At 35.4% G+C, this 14824-nt stretch overlaps 1 pseudogene; it reads right to left on the minus strand.

Annotated features, from left to right (window-relative positions):
• Positions 1-1680: 1680 nt before the first annotated feature.
• On the minus strand, positions 1681-4393 carry LOC107898265 (ferritin-3, chloroplastic-like; annotated as a pseudogene).
• Between the last annotated feature and the right edge of the window lie 10431 nt (positions 4394-14824).

Here is a 14824-nt window from a genome sequence, read left to right on the forward strand (position 1 = left end):
ATAATGACAGGGAAAAGGCAGGGGCTGCTAGGACTTTACAAGGACTTGGAGGGTTGTGGCGAATATGAAGATATACAAGTTATGTGGAAGATGGTTCATTCTTCTTGCCCATCAACTGCCCACAAAACCAGAAGAACCAAAAGGCCTTATTCTTGGAGGATCAACTTCTGTTTTAGGCCAAGCTAACCCCATCAAGGTTTTTGATTGAGATGTAAATAATAGCAGCCAAGAACAGATTTTGTTTGCTTCCATCTTTTCTTTGGTTAAAACCCACTTTTATGAAATGTTTAGAAATCTGAACCGGAACTCGTCGGGAAAAAAATATATTATACAACCGTTATGCTACGAAGACAACTCCGTTTCTTTCCTTGAAAATATTTTTCGGAAAATAGATTGATTTTTTAAAAATAAAAATATTTTCGAGTGCTTAGATTATCTGTAAAATATTTTCTATTATTCGATAAATTTCTTGAAATTATTTTCTAAATTAAAGGTTGTTTTTTATTTTCTAAACATAAATATGTTTGTTACAAAATATTATAATACAATTTCCTTTTGACTATGAAGTTTATTTTATAATAAGATAATAGTTTGCGATAATCAATGTCAGCTATGAGTGTACATATTGACACATTAGAGTTGTAAAGAATAAATGAAGCTAAACATTATTTAAACAATTACTTATATTTATATAATTAAAATATTCATATTTTGTACTAGTTTAAAACAAGTCATAAGTCCTTGTATTTTTCGTAAATTTAAAATTTTGTCCATATACTTTTATTTTTGAGAATTTAGTCCTACTTTTTAGATATTAAAATTCAAGTTCAGCTGTTAGCACTATTAAAAATATTTTTATTAAATTTAGGTTCATTATAACGTCATTTGTTAATTACATGACTATTAAGTGAGTATTTTTTATTGAAAAATGTGACATCAACAAAATTGACAAAAAAAATTAACAATATTAACAATTGGACTTGATTTTCAAATCTGAAAAGTAGAGGGACTAAATACTTGAAAATAAAAGTACAAGGATTAAATTCCAAATTTGTGAAGAGTACATTGACTTATTGCATATTTTAGCCTTTATCTATAAAACCTTTATTATTAAAATATTTATAATTGTAATAAATATTTATTATTAAAATAATATTAAATATTTTTCAATAATATATGAAGAAATATTATTTAAAATTATCATTTTTAAAATTTATTATTAAAATAAAATTAAAATATTAAATAATTTATTAAAAAAATAAATTATATTGAAAATTTATTTTATGATTATTAAATATAAATAATTAAATATGTATGTTTAATAATATTGAAAATTATAATATTTTATATTAATAGTTTAATAGTTTTCAATATTTTTAAAATTAAAAATAAAATTTTACTATTCATATAATAATATTAAGCTTAATTTAAGTTAATTTTTATATGAAAATAAAAATACCTATTACTTACCCTTTTCAAGAGGGTAAGTCATTTTAGAAGAAGCTTTTGTTATTTGTTTATACAATCTTACTAGGAAATATTACAAAGCACACACAAAGTTCAGAGAGGCCTTTTATGCATGTCGTTCCTCTCCCCTAAAATGTTAAGATGGTAAAGCTACTAAAGGGGTTACTGCAACAACAGTTTATTGTTGTCCACATATATGTCTTAGAACATCTCCTATGCAGCGCCACCCTCATGGAGAAGCATTTGATCAAAGTGCCACACTCCTGCAAGTCAGACCAAGCAATTGCCCTCGGTGATTAGTGAGAAATGGAGAGGACTTTTTATGTAGTGAATGCAAAATTGATCCAAAGAGAATGCTTACCGTGGCCTTTCCCAACAAGCCTTAATTGAGCAACATATTCTGATATCTTCTTAATGGCTTCTACCTATAAAAATTTTAGATAGTCAAAGCACAACTTTATTAGAATCTATGTTGCTTAGAGTCTTTATTTTTATTAAAATATCGTGTTTAGACTTGTGTTACACATGAATACGAGTATAAGACCTTCAAGAGTCCTCCAAAAGTATTGTTTTTGGTTATTTGAAAGAACCCTTTTTGATACTAAGAGAAGAGTTGAGAGACTTGTGCTCACCTGCTCAGACAAGAACTCACTTTCGATGAAATCTGCCACCTGAGGGTCATTGTTTTGCTCTGCTACCTGTTACTCATCAAGAATAAAGAGTACAACCAATGAGAACTAAGTTACAGGCTTATTAGTTAAACACCTTGATCTACATCTATGGCTCAGAGTTCCAAAACAGGTTAGAGCTGTTAATAGTACTCTGTTTTCAGGTTAAGAAGTATTACATTGTGCAGGCTCGGAAGCTTCTCGTTAATCAACTTCTCCAACGACAATGCTAATTCCACAGCTGAATCAGAGGTATATACAGCAAAATATTTTAGCTCTTGAAAGTGTGTTTTTTTTGGGTTTGGATCTCCAATAATTTCAAAATCCTTAACCAAAGTGATACTTTTTCTTTAGATAACCGGTTAATTCCATCAACTTCTTAATGATTTAACATTCACAACTAATACTACAACACCATATGGCAACATAGACATCTGACAAGTATTATTTAAAATGAAAAATTATAAAATATTTAAAACATTATAAATTTATAAAAAATAAAAATATTAAAAAAACTATAAAAATTCAAGAAATAAATTCTATACATATCATAAAAATAATAAAAACCGAAAAATCAGTGTTTTTATATTAATTTTTTAAAATTATAAATAAAATAAAATTACTCAAGAAAATGCATTAACCTAAACAAATAGATGTTCATGTTAACATTAATTTATCTAGGTTTATTATGCAAGTGAAATAAAATAGTTAAAAAAAATATTTTTTTAAAACAATTAACTTTTTAAAAATATATAGTACTTTTTTGAGAAACGTGATATTATTAGAAAAAAGTACAAGTTAGTTAACGGTTTCGAATTTTAAGGGCTAATTAAGTAAAAAAGAAAAAGTCCAAATTGCAAATTTCAGTGGCAAATAAATGAATAAATAAATAAATAATAACCTTATCTAACACTAATATGAAGAGGTGCAAAATTATGAGAAAATATTTTCAAGCATGAAGCCACTAAATTAGTGAGAATAAGCACAGTGGTTTACCATATAATGCATCTCCTTTCTCTGCATGTTCAAACTCTGAAAGGGGCATCAGTATGGGGTGCAGTTTTACTCTTCCTCCACGTATGTTCTATTTATACATATATATCAGTTCAACACAAGTATAATAAATAAACCAGGCAGGCTAATAAACAATTCTCTCTCCTTCATTAGATTCCTTGACAACCTGATTGCAACAACATCAACTATTATTCATTAGTTACAAAAATGAAGACATTTGGGGAGTTTTTCTTGTGCGTGTGTGTGTGTGTTTTCTTACTTGGTTAAGCCTTTGAGAGCAATATTGTCTCTATCGAAGTAAGCATACAAAGAGTGGTACACATAGGACACGCTGTATTCCACACTGTAACACACAAAAATAACCTCAAATAAATCTGAAAATCTTAGCATGCACTTAAAAGCAGCGATTTAAATAGCGGTCTGTTACCGAAATAGCGGCCGTTATATAGCGATAGCGGCACCGTCCGAAACCATTACTGCAGAAACCACTATTATATTTTACAATAAGTTGTGTGAATTTTTTTTAAAATTTACGATCGCGATACCCGCAATGACCGCAATAGCATCCGTTATGTCCGCAACCGCGATAAACGTAATTCGACCGAAAACGCGGCCGCTACCGCAATTTAAATCCCTCCTTAAAAGATTACAGCAACAGTGAAGTAGGGCACTGACTTAATTTGCTCGTTGATTGCGGCCTTACAGTCATCTGTATATTTTTGGCGAGCAAGTGAAACCTGAGGAGTCACTGGAATATCAAAATCCTCCTTCTTGAACTCTTCAAATGGCTGAAACACTACCCCTGTAAGTGCAAGGTTTTCAGTTTCCAAGGAAGCAGAAATCCCAGAAGCCCTTCCATGATGTTTCCTCGGCGGGAAGAAACTCGGAGCAGATGATAATGCGAGGAACATCCAAAGGGGACGAGAACATGAGACCGAGCTCAAAAACATAGCTGTGACTATGAGGAGATTGGATTCTAAGAACTGGGTCTTTTACAGAAGAAAGGTAGTTGATGGAAGATGAGATTGAAGGGGGATACATCATACATAGAAATATGGCATAGGTTGGGGGAATATTCCTGGAATTCCAGAGTGGATGAGGATGGTTTTGGAGCGTCTGATAGGAAATGGGTAGATGATGGTAGATGAAAACACGTACGCTGGCGTGTGCCGAACTCGTGGTCTATCCACTCCAACTTGCTTTTGTGGAAATAGAAATTAGAAAGGCCGAAAATATCCTGTCCACATTGTAATATTTGGGCATTTTACCAAAAAAAGTCCTCCCTTTTTAAAAATTACCGAAATGGGCCCATTATTTAATTATTTACAGGAATGGTCCATTTTTCGGTAAATCGCGTCCACGTCAGTGCGATGTCAGGGGACGCGCCAGGAAATCGCGTCCACGTCAGCGCGAGTTGATGACATGGCAACAAATCACGCCCTCTAGGACGCGATTTGCTGCCACGTCAGCAACTGGCGCTGACGTGGACTCGATTTCCTGAGCCACGTAGTGCGTTCCGGGGGACGCGATTTTGCCGTTTTTCCCACGTTAGGTTTTTTTGGCTTTTAGGGCTTAGGGTTTAGGCTTTTTAGGGTTTTTAGGGCTTGGAAGAAATAATTTCGAGTTGACGTTTCTGATCAAATAGTATAAAATCGCTTCTAGCAGGATGCTATTTGAGAAGAATTTGTGAAATCGCGCCCTCGTGGACGCGCTTTTGCTACAGTAGGTCATGGAAGAAATAATTTTTTTTTGACGTTTCTGAGAAAATAGTATAAAATCGCTTCTAGCAGGATGCTATTTGAGAAGAATTTATAAAATCGCGCCCTCGTGGACGCGCTTTTGCTACAGTTGGTCATGGAAGAAATAATTTTTTTTGACGTTTCTGAGCAAATAGTATAAAATCGCTTCTAGCAGGATGCTATTTGAGAAGAATTTATGAAAATCGCGCCCTTGTGGACGCACTTTTGCTACAGTAGCATGTTTGGGCTAAGGCTATAAATTAGACAGAAAATGTTCTCAGAATGCATAAGTTACAGCAGAAACAATTTAGAGAGGCTAAGAAGGTTAAAGTTTCAAATATGAGTGAACGTATTAGTGGTGTTATTTACTACGATGGTGAGGTTTTCCACGTCGAGAATGGTGTTGTTTTTTTGTCGGAGAATACGGTGCGACTGGTTTTTAACCAGAACATAGATTTGACAGAACTTCGTAAAAGAATTAGGCGTAAAATTTTTGGAACGATGCCAATGAAAGTTCTGTCTATCATGTATCGATTTTGTTCTTCTATTGATCCGGTGACATATGACTCGTTCGACATAAAAGGTGCTCGTAGCTTGGAGGCAATGGTGTAGAATCATCTTGCTAGTGGATCATCTTATATTGAGTTATATGTATAATTTACATCGCCAACTGATATACTTGCGACCGGTGTTTGAGATGTATACACGGACCCTGACCGACACTCGGTTAGCGGGTTACAAAATACGGAACAACCCATGTTCGGTAGCGGTATTGAGTGCACATCCCCCGCAAGACACTCTGTCGGTGGATGGGACATGTACGTCGGTGGGTCGACGTTTGATGCTGGAAATACGTACTGGGGAACGGCATCAAGTTCTAGTGGGTGGCAATCTACATCCAATTGGGGACGTTATCAAATGCCCAGAAGAAGGGATGATGTACTCCCTACGACGTCAACCGGTGAGGGGACCTCGTACGCTGCAGATGATTGTGGGTTAGAAGATGACTCTGATGTGGATCCACCTCGAGAGCCCGGGCCGGATGGTGCAGAAGTTGGCTTATTTTCTGAACTGGAGCCTATTCCAACAGAACCTGAAGATGCTAAAAGGAGTTCAGATGAATAAGAAAATCCACGATTCAGAGCATACTCACCTCCAGCCCACATGCATAATGTCGATCTGTCCGCAGATGATGCGTTAGAGTTTCTAGATCTACCACACCAGTTGTGTGATCATATAAGTTCGGAGGTAGATTCCCGGTGAATTTGAAGTTGGTAATCAATTTACCAACAAGGATAGTTTTATTGGTGCTTTGAAACAACATAGCATAAAAAACGACGTTAACTACCACATCGTTAAATCCAAATCTGATAAGTTTGAGGCGAAGTGTGCGGTCCAAGATGGCATATGTTCATGGAAAATTTGCGCCTCGTTAAGGAAAAGGACAGGGTTGTAGGAGATTAAAAAGTATTGACAGTTTCTGAATAATACTTTTATTATGCAATGTTGCATTATTTAATGTACTGGGTTTATAGGTGTTTCACAAGATCATCCCAAGATGGATTCAGCTATGTTAGCTAGCTTGATATTGCCCACGGTAAAAGCAGATCCCAGAACTTCAGTGCCAGTGTTAATTGCCAATATCTGTAGCCAAATGGGGTACACACCCTCTTACCGCAAGGCTTGGATAGCTAAGCAGAAGGCGTTGAAGAAGATGCATAGTAGGTGAGACGCCTCATATAATGAAATATGGCAGTGGTGTCAGGTGCTAGAGAGATATGTCCCAGGTGCCATCACAGACCTTAAAACGGAACATGCGTACTACAACGGCTGATTGCTATGTGGATGCCAAGTGTTCAAACGCCTGTTTTGGACCTTTAAGCAATGCCGAGACGCATTTCCATACTGCAAGTCGTTGGTACAAATTGACGGTACCTTTATGTTCGGTAGATATACTCATCGGCTATTGCTTGTAGTGACACAGGATGACGGTGGAAGAATTCTTCCGATTGCATTTGCAATAACACTGGGGAAGTCGTCTGATGACTGTGATTTCTTTCTCTCTAGGTTAAGGAGGCATGTGTGCCCCTAACCTGATATCTGTCTTATTTCAGATCGGGGCGCCGGTATACTAGCTGCATTTGATCGACAGGAAAGCTTATGACAGTGCACACACCATAGATATTGCCTAAGACACGTTGCTTCGAACTACTACAGGCAATATCCATTTAAGAGCGAACGACGATAAGTGACCAACATGGGTATTTAGTCTATATCTGTGTTATTTCGTTTGCCAATTTGAATTAGTTTTATTGGTAGAAGTGGTATAAATTATTCGCTATGATCTTATATTGGCAGGGTATGAAATAAATAAAGATCATTTTCATGAGATGTTGGCAATTTTACGTTCAATTAACAGAGAAGGGGCAGACTACCTTTGTAACATACGTTTTGAATAATGGGAACAATCATACGACGGTGGCCTACGATATGGCCATATGACGTCGAACCTGGCTGAATGCATCAATTCTGTTCTTAAAGGAACGCGCCATCTACCGATAACATCGGTTGTTAGAGACATATTTTCGTTTGGCGGCGCTATTTCCAAAGCGAACAGCAAGTTATGCAGGCCAGATGTAGGGAGGACATGTATGGTGTAGTAAGGTACTTCAAGAAATTAACAAGGCCAAGGCGAGGGCAAACACCATGTATATAGTGTGTCACGATCGAGATAATTTATGGTTTCGCGTGACAGAGTTTGACAGACCGCACCAAGGGGTTGTTGGCGGGCAATATCGTGTACACTTGCGAAATAGGACTTGTGACTATGGGATGTTTGATGCACTTCGTTATCCATGCGTGCATGTTATTGCAGCTTGTCAGAATCTCCGTCTGGATCCGATGAGTTATGTGGACGAAGTGTACAAATTAGAAAACATGTACAACGTCTGGAGACACGTTTTCCCACCGGTCCCAGATGAACGTAAGTGGCCGCCCGTATCTCTTGCTCCTTTTAAGCTGTTACCGGATAGAGAATTATGTCGCAAACCTAAGGTTCGACCTTGCTCGACTAGAATACGTAACAATATGGATATCCGAGAAACAACCAGTCAAACGAAGTTGTGCGGATGGTTTAGGAATCCAGGCCATACAAGTCGATCATGCCCTACTCGCAATAGTTGAATGTAATTGTAAAAAAAATTAAGTTTGTGAAATTATTAATTGATAAATTGTATTAATGGTTAGTAAAAATTATCAAATTATATAAAATTATTAATTGTTAGTACCAGTCAAAACATTTTTCCAAATCTAGCATTATGTGAATGTAAAATTATTAATTGATAAATTGTATTAATGATTAGTAAAATTATCAAATTATATAAAATTATTAATTGTTAGTACCAGGAAAAAACATTTTTCCAAATCTAACATTATGTGAAAGTAAAATTATTAATTTAGTTTAGGGTTTTTAATTAAATTAGGTTAGGGTTTTTAATTTAATTAGGTTAGGGTTTTTAAGTTAAAGGAGTTAGGATTTTTAAGCTTAGGGTTTAGGGTTTTTAATTTAATTAGGTTAGGGTTTTTAAGTTAATTAGGTTAGGGTTTTTAAGTTAAGGGGGTTAGGGTTTTTAAGTTTAGGGTTTAAGGATTTTAATTAAATTAGGTTAGGGTTTTTAAGTTTAAGGTTTAGGGTTTTTAATTAAATTAGGTTAGGGTTTTTAATTAAATTAGGTTAGGGTTTTTAAGTTAATTAGGTTAGGGTTTTTAAGTTAAGGGGGTTAGGGTTTTTAAGTTTAAGGTTTAGGGTTTTTAATTTAATTAGGTTAGGGTTTTTAATTTAATTAGGTTAGGGTTTTTAATTTTAGGGTTTAGGATTTTAATTAAATTAGGTTAGGGTTTTTAAGTTTAGATTTAGGGTTTTTAATTAAATTAGGTTAGGGGTTTTAAGTTAAGGGGGTTAGGGTTTTTAATTAAATTAGGTTAGGATTTTTAAGTTTAGGATTTAGAGTTTTTAATTAAATTAGGTTAGGGTTTTTAAGTTTAGGTTTAGGGTTTTTAATTAAATTAGGTTAGTGTTTTTAAGTTTAGGGTTTAATGTTTTTAATTAAATTAGGTTAGAGTTTTTAATTTAATTAGGTTAGGGTTTTTAATTTAATTAGGTTAGGGTTTTTAAGTTTAGGGTTTAGGGTTTTTAATTAAATTAGGTTGGGGTTTTTAAGTTTAGTGTTTAGGGTTTTAAATTTAATTAGGTTAGGGTTTTTAAGTTAATTAGGTTAGGGTTTTTAAGTTAAGAGGGTCAGGGTTTTTAAGTTTAAGGTTTAAGGTTTTAATTTAATTAGGTTAGGGTTTTTAATTTAAGGGTATTAATGGTTAGTAGAATTCTCAAATAATATCAAAAATTTTTATTTTATTACATCAAATAAACTTTTATTTTATTACATCAAATAATATCAAATTATTCAAAATATTTATACAAATAAATTTAAATACGGCAATCAATGTCTATGCCTGGGGGATTCAGTGCCACATGGCGGCCGTCAAATAAATTTAAATACAGCATCTGGTTGTCGGACTTGGGACGATGATCCACCTTCAAAGAATAGTGTATGTGGAGGTGTTTGCATCACGAACGACGACAGTGTTTGAAACTCATACGTTGGTGGGGATTGGTAAAAAGGAGAGCTCCTTGACAGCCCCTCTTGCGATCCCTCGACATAACAGGAAATGGAGCTAAGTCGAGCATTTGGCTCCAACCTGCCATAGGACTCGGAAAAGGGTACATACAAGGGTTAGGATACATATAAGGGCTAGGAAACGCACCTGACATCATCTGAAAAGGCAGTTGCGTGGGTATTATCAGTTGAACTGCTGCGTCAGGTGACTGTGTCGGTGCTCTTGTTGGGCCTGGTGATTGCATGGCCGCTGATGATGAGCCGGGTGAATGTCTGGGCCTCGTTGAGGGGCTGTCTTCGTCGTCTTGGATTTAAAGGCCTGCACCTTTCCCTTTCGACATGTATTTGCCGCTGCCTCTCCTCTGGCGTCAGTAAATACGGCTTTCCATGGATCCTAAACCATGGCATGTATTCTGGAGCGCACGCTAACTCCGGAACGATGATTGGTTCCCGAGTAAGAATATATTCATATCGATCTTCCCATATTTTCATGTACTCGGACCAGTATCTCGTCCAATCCGTATTCAATTGCCGAAGGTCGACTTTGTGTTAATTGTCAAACACCTCAGGATCCACAAGAATCGGTTGTCTACATCCAAACTGTCGTAGCATTCTGTCTGTCTGGTGAGGCTCCACAGTTGCGTAGTTGATCAACACGACTTTCACGTCCCAATATTGTGGATTTTGTAAGAACTCTTCAGGGATTACTGCCCGAATTACCGGATCCTCGTATGGTGTCTATTGAAACTATATGAACATGATAGAAATATTAGTTATATACATAATACTAAATACTAAATACTAAATATCAATCGACTAGCGAATGTATGGAAATATCTATTTTATTTAAAACTTACTTGTGCTTCCGACCGTTGGTCCAATAGAAGCCGTATATCTTCAAGAGAGGACGTTAATCGAGCATGACTTGTCGGATGGTTCCACCTAATTAAATAAATTTTTAGCATACTTTTATTTTTAAAAATCTACATAATAATTGTAAAATCTAATATAAAATTTACCTCGTTATGAGTGGGAATGTATATGGGTGGTCCACTCGAGAACGTAGAAATAGAAAGTGAAACCGTGCCCACGACTGCAGTAGTGAAAGGCAACCTTCAATTTTTGCTTTCCTCGGTCGCGTCGCCCCACACATCTCCCAATATAACGTTGCTAAGACGGCAGACCCCCAACTCAATTCACCGGCTGCTCTAAAATCAACGAGTTTTAGCAGCCATCTTAGATGTACGCGGCTCCGTGACGTGTCAGGCATCAGATAACCTCCAATTAATTGAAGAATGTATCTCCGAGCATATCGGATTCTTTCAATTTCGGTTGATTCTTCATCCAGATCAGGGAATGTGTCACGTAACCAGCCCATCTCGATCTTACCTCCCTCCATTTTCTCCGGAATAGCGGCCAAAAGCTTGTAGCACACCCCCCAATCGCCAGATTGGGCAGACCCGGTGACTGGGCTCCCGTGCACCGGCAATCCCAATTACAGTCTGACATCTTCTAGAGTGGTAGTGCACTCTCTACATGGAAGATGGAATGTGTGCGTCTCGGGTCTCCACCTCTCGATCAACGCTCTGATTAGTTTCGAGTCCACCTTGCATCCCCGGCCTACCGTCGCCACGTGCCAAAAACCCGCTTCCCGCAGGTAGTTCTCTACCAACGGTGATGGAGGAGCATGCATATTCTGGATATTGCATTCCAATACCCGATCTACAGACTTTTATAACAAATAAAAAATTAATAATTATCTAAAAATGCATAAATAAAAAATTCTTAAATAATATTTAAAAATTAAATTTAATACTTACCTTTTTCATTTGTTCCACCGATATGTGATGCTTATCAAGACGAGTCAATTCTCCGACCATTGCTGAAATCGTACAAATTTTTATGGTTTAAAAAAAATTTAAAAAATATTTTTAAAATTATTTAAAAAAGGGAGTTAAGAGAAACTTAAGAGGAGCTTAAGAGGAACTTAAGAGAATTTTTGAAGAAAACTGAGAGGAAATTGAGAGAAAATTTGAGAGAGGATTAGTTTGTGAAAAAAAGGGGTGGGAGTATTTATAGTTTTTTTTTTACCGTTGGGGGGGCAACGGTCAAATTTTTGACTGTTGGAGCACTGTTCACTCGCGGGTCAAGTCGCGTCCACGTCGGTGCGAGTTGCTGACATGGACGCGATTTCCTTGCGCGTCCCCTGATATCGCGCTGACGTGGACGCGATTTGCCGGAAAATAGACCATTCCGGTAAATAATTAAATAATGAGCCCATTTCAGTAATTTTTTTTAAAAAAGGGCTTTTTTGGTAAAATGCCGCAATATTTAGCGTCATCAATGAGCTGTCTCCAAGTGAATTTAAGTTTTCTCAGTTGCACGAGTGTTTCAAGAAAACCCTACTCGCTCGTTCTTTGGTTCAGACAACTGTCTAGGAAGCACATATAGCCTTTGATAATATCCGTACGATGTTTGTGCGAGTGGAAGTTAGTGTAAGCATAAAAAAAGGGTCAAAATTTGCTATTAGACCTTGTATTTTGAGTAATTTGTGTATTTAGTATCTGTACTTTAATTTGATCAATTTTAGTCTCTATACTTTCGAATTTTGAAATTTTAGTCCTAACCCAATGGTAGTATTTAAATTTATTTAGTTAAATTATGTCATTAGTCTCGTATTATGCTTGAAGTTATAAATTTAGTCCACATTCACCAAATGAATCATTAAATTTTAGTCTTAATACAAATGAAAATCGTTAAATCCATTAACTGATTTTTTGTGAGTAATATGTGAAAATAACAAACAGACATAACATTGCACATGTGATAATATATTTGACATATCAAATTTTAAAAATAATAGAGCTATCATTTAATTAGAACTAAAATATTCAAGTTCTAAAACTATAGAGACGGAAAATGACCAAATTAAAGTACAAGTACTAAATCCACAACTTACATAGAGTATAGGGTTTAATAGTAGAATTAGACCTAAAAAAATGTGTCAGTACGTTGGGTTAAAATGAAATTATAAATTGTTGAGTATGAATCATATTTCAGTCAAATTTGAGAGATAATCTCCCAGTTAAACTTTGTTTATTTGTTTCATTCGAACTTTGATTAGTCCAAATTATTTTATTATTATTTGACCTATGAATTTAACTTATAAATAGGATCTTTTACAATATTATAAAATACATCCATTAAAGATTAGAACTTATAACACTTTTTAGAGAATTTTGTGTTTACATTTTAAAGGTTCTTTATTTTTGGGTTTTGGGGTTTAGTTTTTATCTCCATCTTTTGTACTTTTTGTTCTTTTGCCATTAAATTAAAATTATCTTTACTCGTGGTTTTTATCCTTCTTGAAGAGGTTCTTCCGTGTTAAATTTGTGTGTTCAATTTCTAAATTTCTTCCGCTATTTGTTTACTTGTTTGTTACTTAATAGGGTTGATCCCCAACAAGTGGATCAGAGCTAGTTTAATTTTCGTAGATTTACTTGTTTAGAGATGGCAGCAATAAGGTTTGATATTGTGAAGTTCGATGGTATCACAAATTTCAATCTATGGCAAGTTCGAATGATGACAATTCTAGTTCAAACTGGCCTAAAAAAGGTCATTACCGGGAAAAAGCCTGAGAATCTAGATCAGACAGAATGATAAGATCTTGATGAAAAAGCCCTGTCTGCATTTCGATTGTGCCTTGCGAATAGGGTATTGCAGGAGGTATTGATAGAGAAAACCTCATCCGCCTTGTGGAAAAAGTTAGAAACTCTTTATGTGACTAAGTCTCTGGTTAACCGTTTAGTGTTGAAACAACTTATATTTACGTTTCGCATGAACGAATGTGAGCTTCTTAAAGATCACATTAGTTAATTTATTACTCTTTTGAATGATTTAAATAATGTTGAGGTTAAAATTGATGATGAAGCTCATGTTATGCTATTATTGTGCTCTTTACCCTCTTCATACAAGTCTTTTAAGGAGACCCTGATTTATGACAGAGACAAACTCTCATTCCAGGATGTGAAGGGTCATTTGTTGAGTAAAGACAAACTCGACAATGAGTTTGGTTCGGATAACAAGGTAGATAAGTAAGCTTCTGTTTTGATAGCATCAAAGTAGATTGTTATAAACTGCAAAATAAAAGCGCTGTTGAGAGTAACGAGGAATATGTAGTTGGTGCTAATTTGGCCAACGAAAGCGGTGATGATTTATTGTTAGTGTCAACGAGCGATAACTCTGAACTTAGGTTCGAGTGGATCCTAGATTCGGGATGTTCTTTCCACATGTGTCCCAACAGAGAATGGTTCTCCACATACAATTCAGTTGAAGGTGGAGTTGTGCGCATGTGAAACAATTCATCTAGTATGGTAATCGGTATTGGTACTGTTAAAATTAGGATGTATGATGGGATGATTAGGACACTTATACCTGATTTACGAAAGAATCTCATCTCATTGAGTATTTTAGACTCGAAAGGTTGCAGAATCAATATTGAGCCAAACGACATTAAGGTGTCTCGTGAGGCTCTCGTTTTGTTAAAAGGTAAAAGGATCGACAGTCTTTATATTCTGGAAGGTTCTACAGTGACCAATGAAACCAAACATCCTTCGTTCTTAACAAAGTTGAACTCAACTCGTTTGGAGTAGAGACAACTTAGTCATAGGAGAGAAAAAATATGACCGTTTCGTTGAAGAGAGGTTCTCTTTTAGATGCAGGTTTTGAAAAGTTAGGGTACTGTGTTCATATAAATCAAACTTGGGTTAGTTTTGATTTGGCACTAAGCTTCTAAGCACAGATTCGACTACGTTAATTCCCTACATAGTTCAAGATAGGCCCGTGGCGGGCTTTGGCAAAGATGACGTTGTGGAAATACGAGTTAAGGTGGAGATTTGTTGAGTATGACTCATATTTCACTCAAATTTGAGAGATAATCTCCCAGTTAAACTCTATTTATTTGTTTCAGTCGAACTTTAATTAGTTTAGATTATTTTATTATTATTTGACCTACAAATTTAGCCTATAAATAGACTCTTTTACAATCTTAGAAAATACATCCATTAAAGATTAGAACTCATAACACTTTTGGAGAATTTTTGTGTTTACATTTTGAGGGTTCTTTGTTTTCGGGTTTCGGGGTTTAGTTTTTAGCTCTATTTTTTGTATTATTAGTTCTTTTGCCTTTATAGTAAAATTATATTTGCATGTGGTTTTTTATTCTCTTTGGAGGGTTTTTCCACGTTAATTTTGTGTGTTCAAT

This window comes from Gossypium hirsutum, chromosome D04 (genome assembly GCF_007990345.1).
Source record: "Gossypium hirsutum isolate 1008001.06 chromosome D04, Gossypium_hirsutum_v2.1, whole genome shotgun sequence".
Lineage (NCBI taxonomy): Eukaryota > Viridiplantae > Streptophyta > Magnoliopsida > Malvales > Malvaceae > Gossypium > Gossypium hirsutum.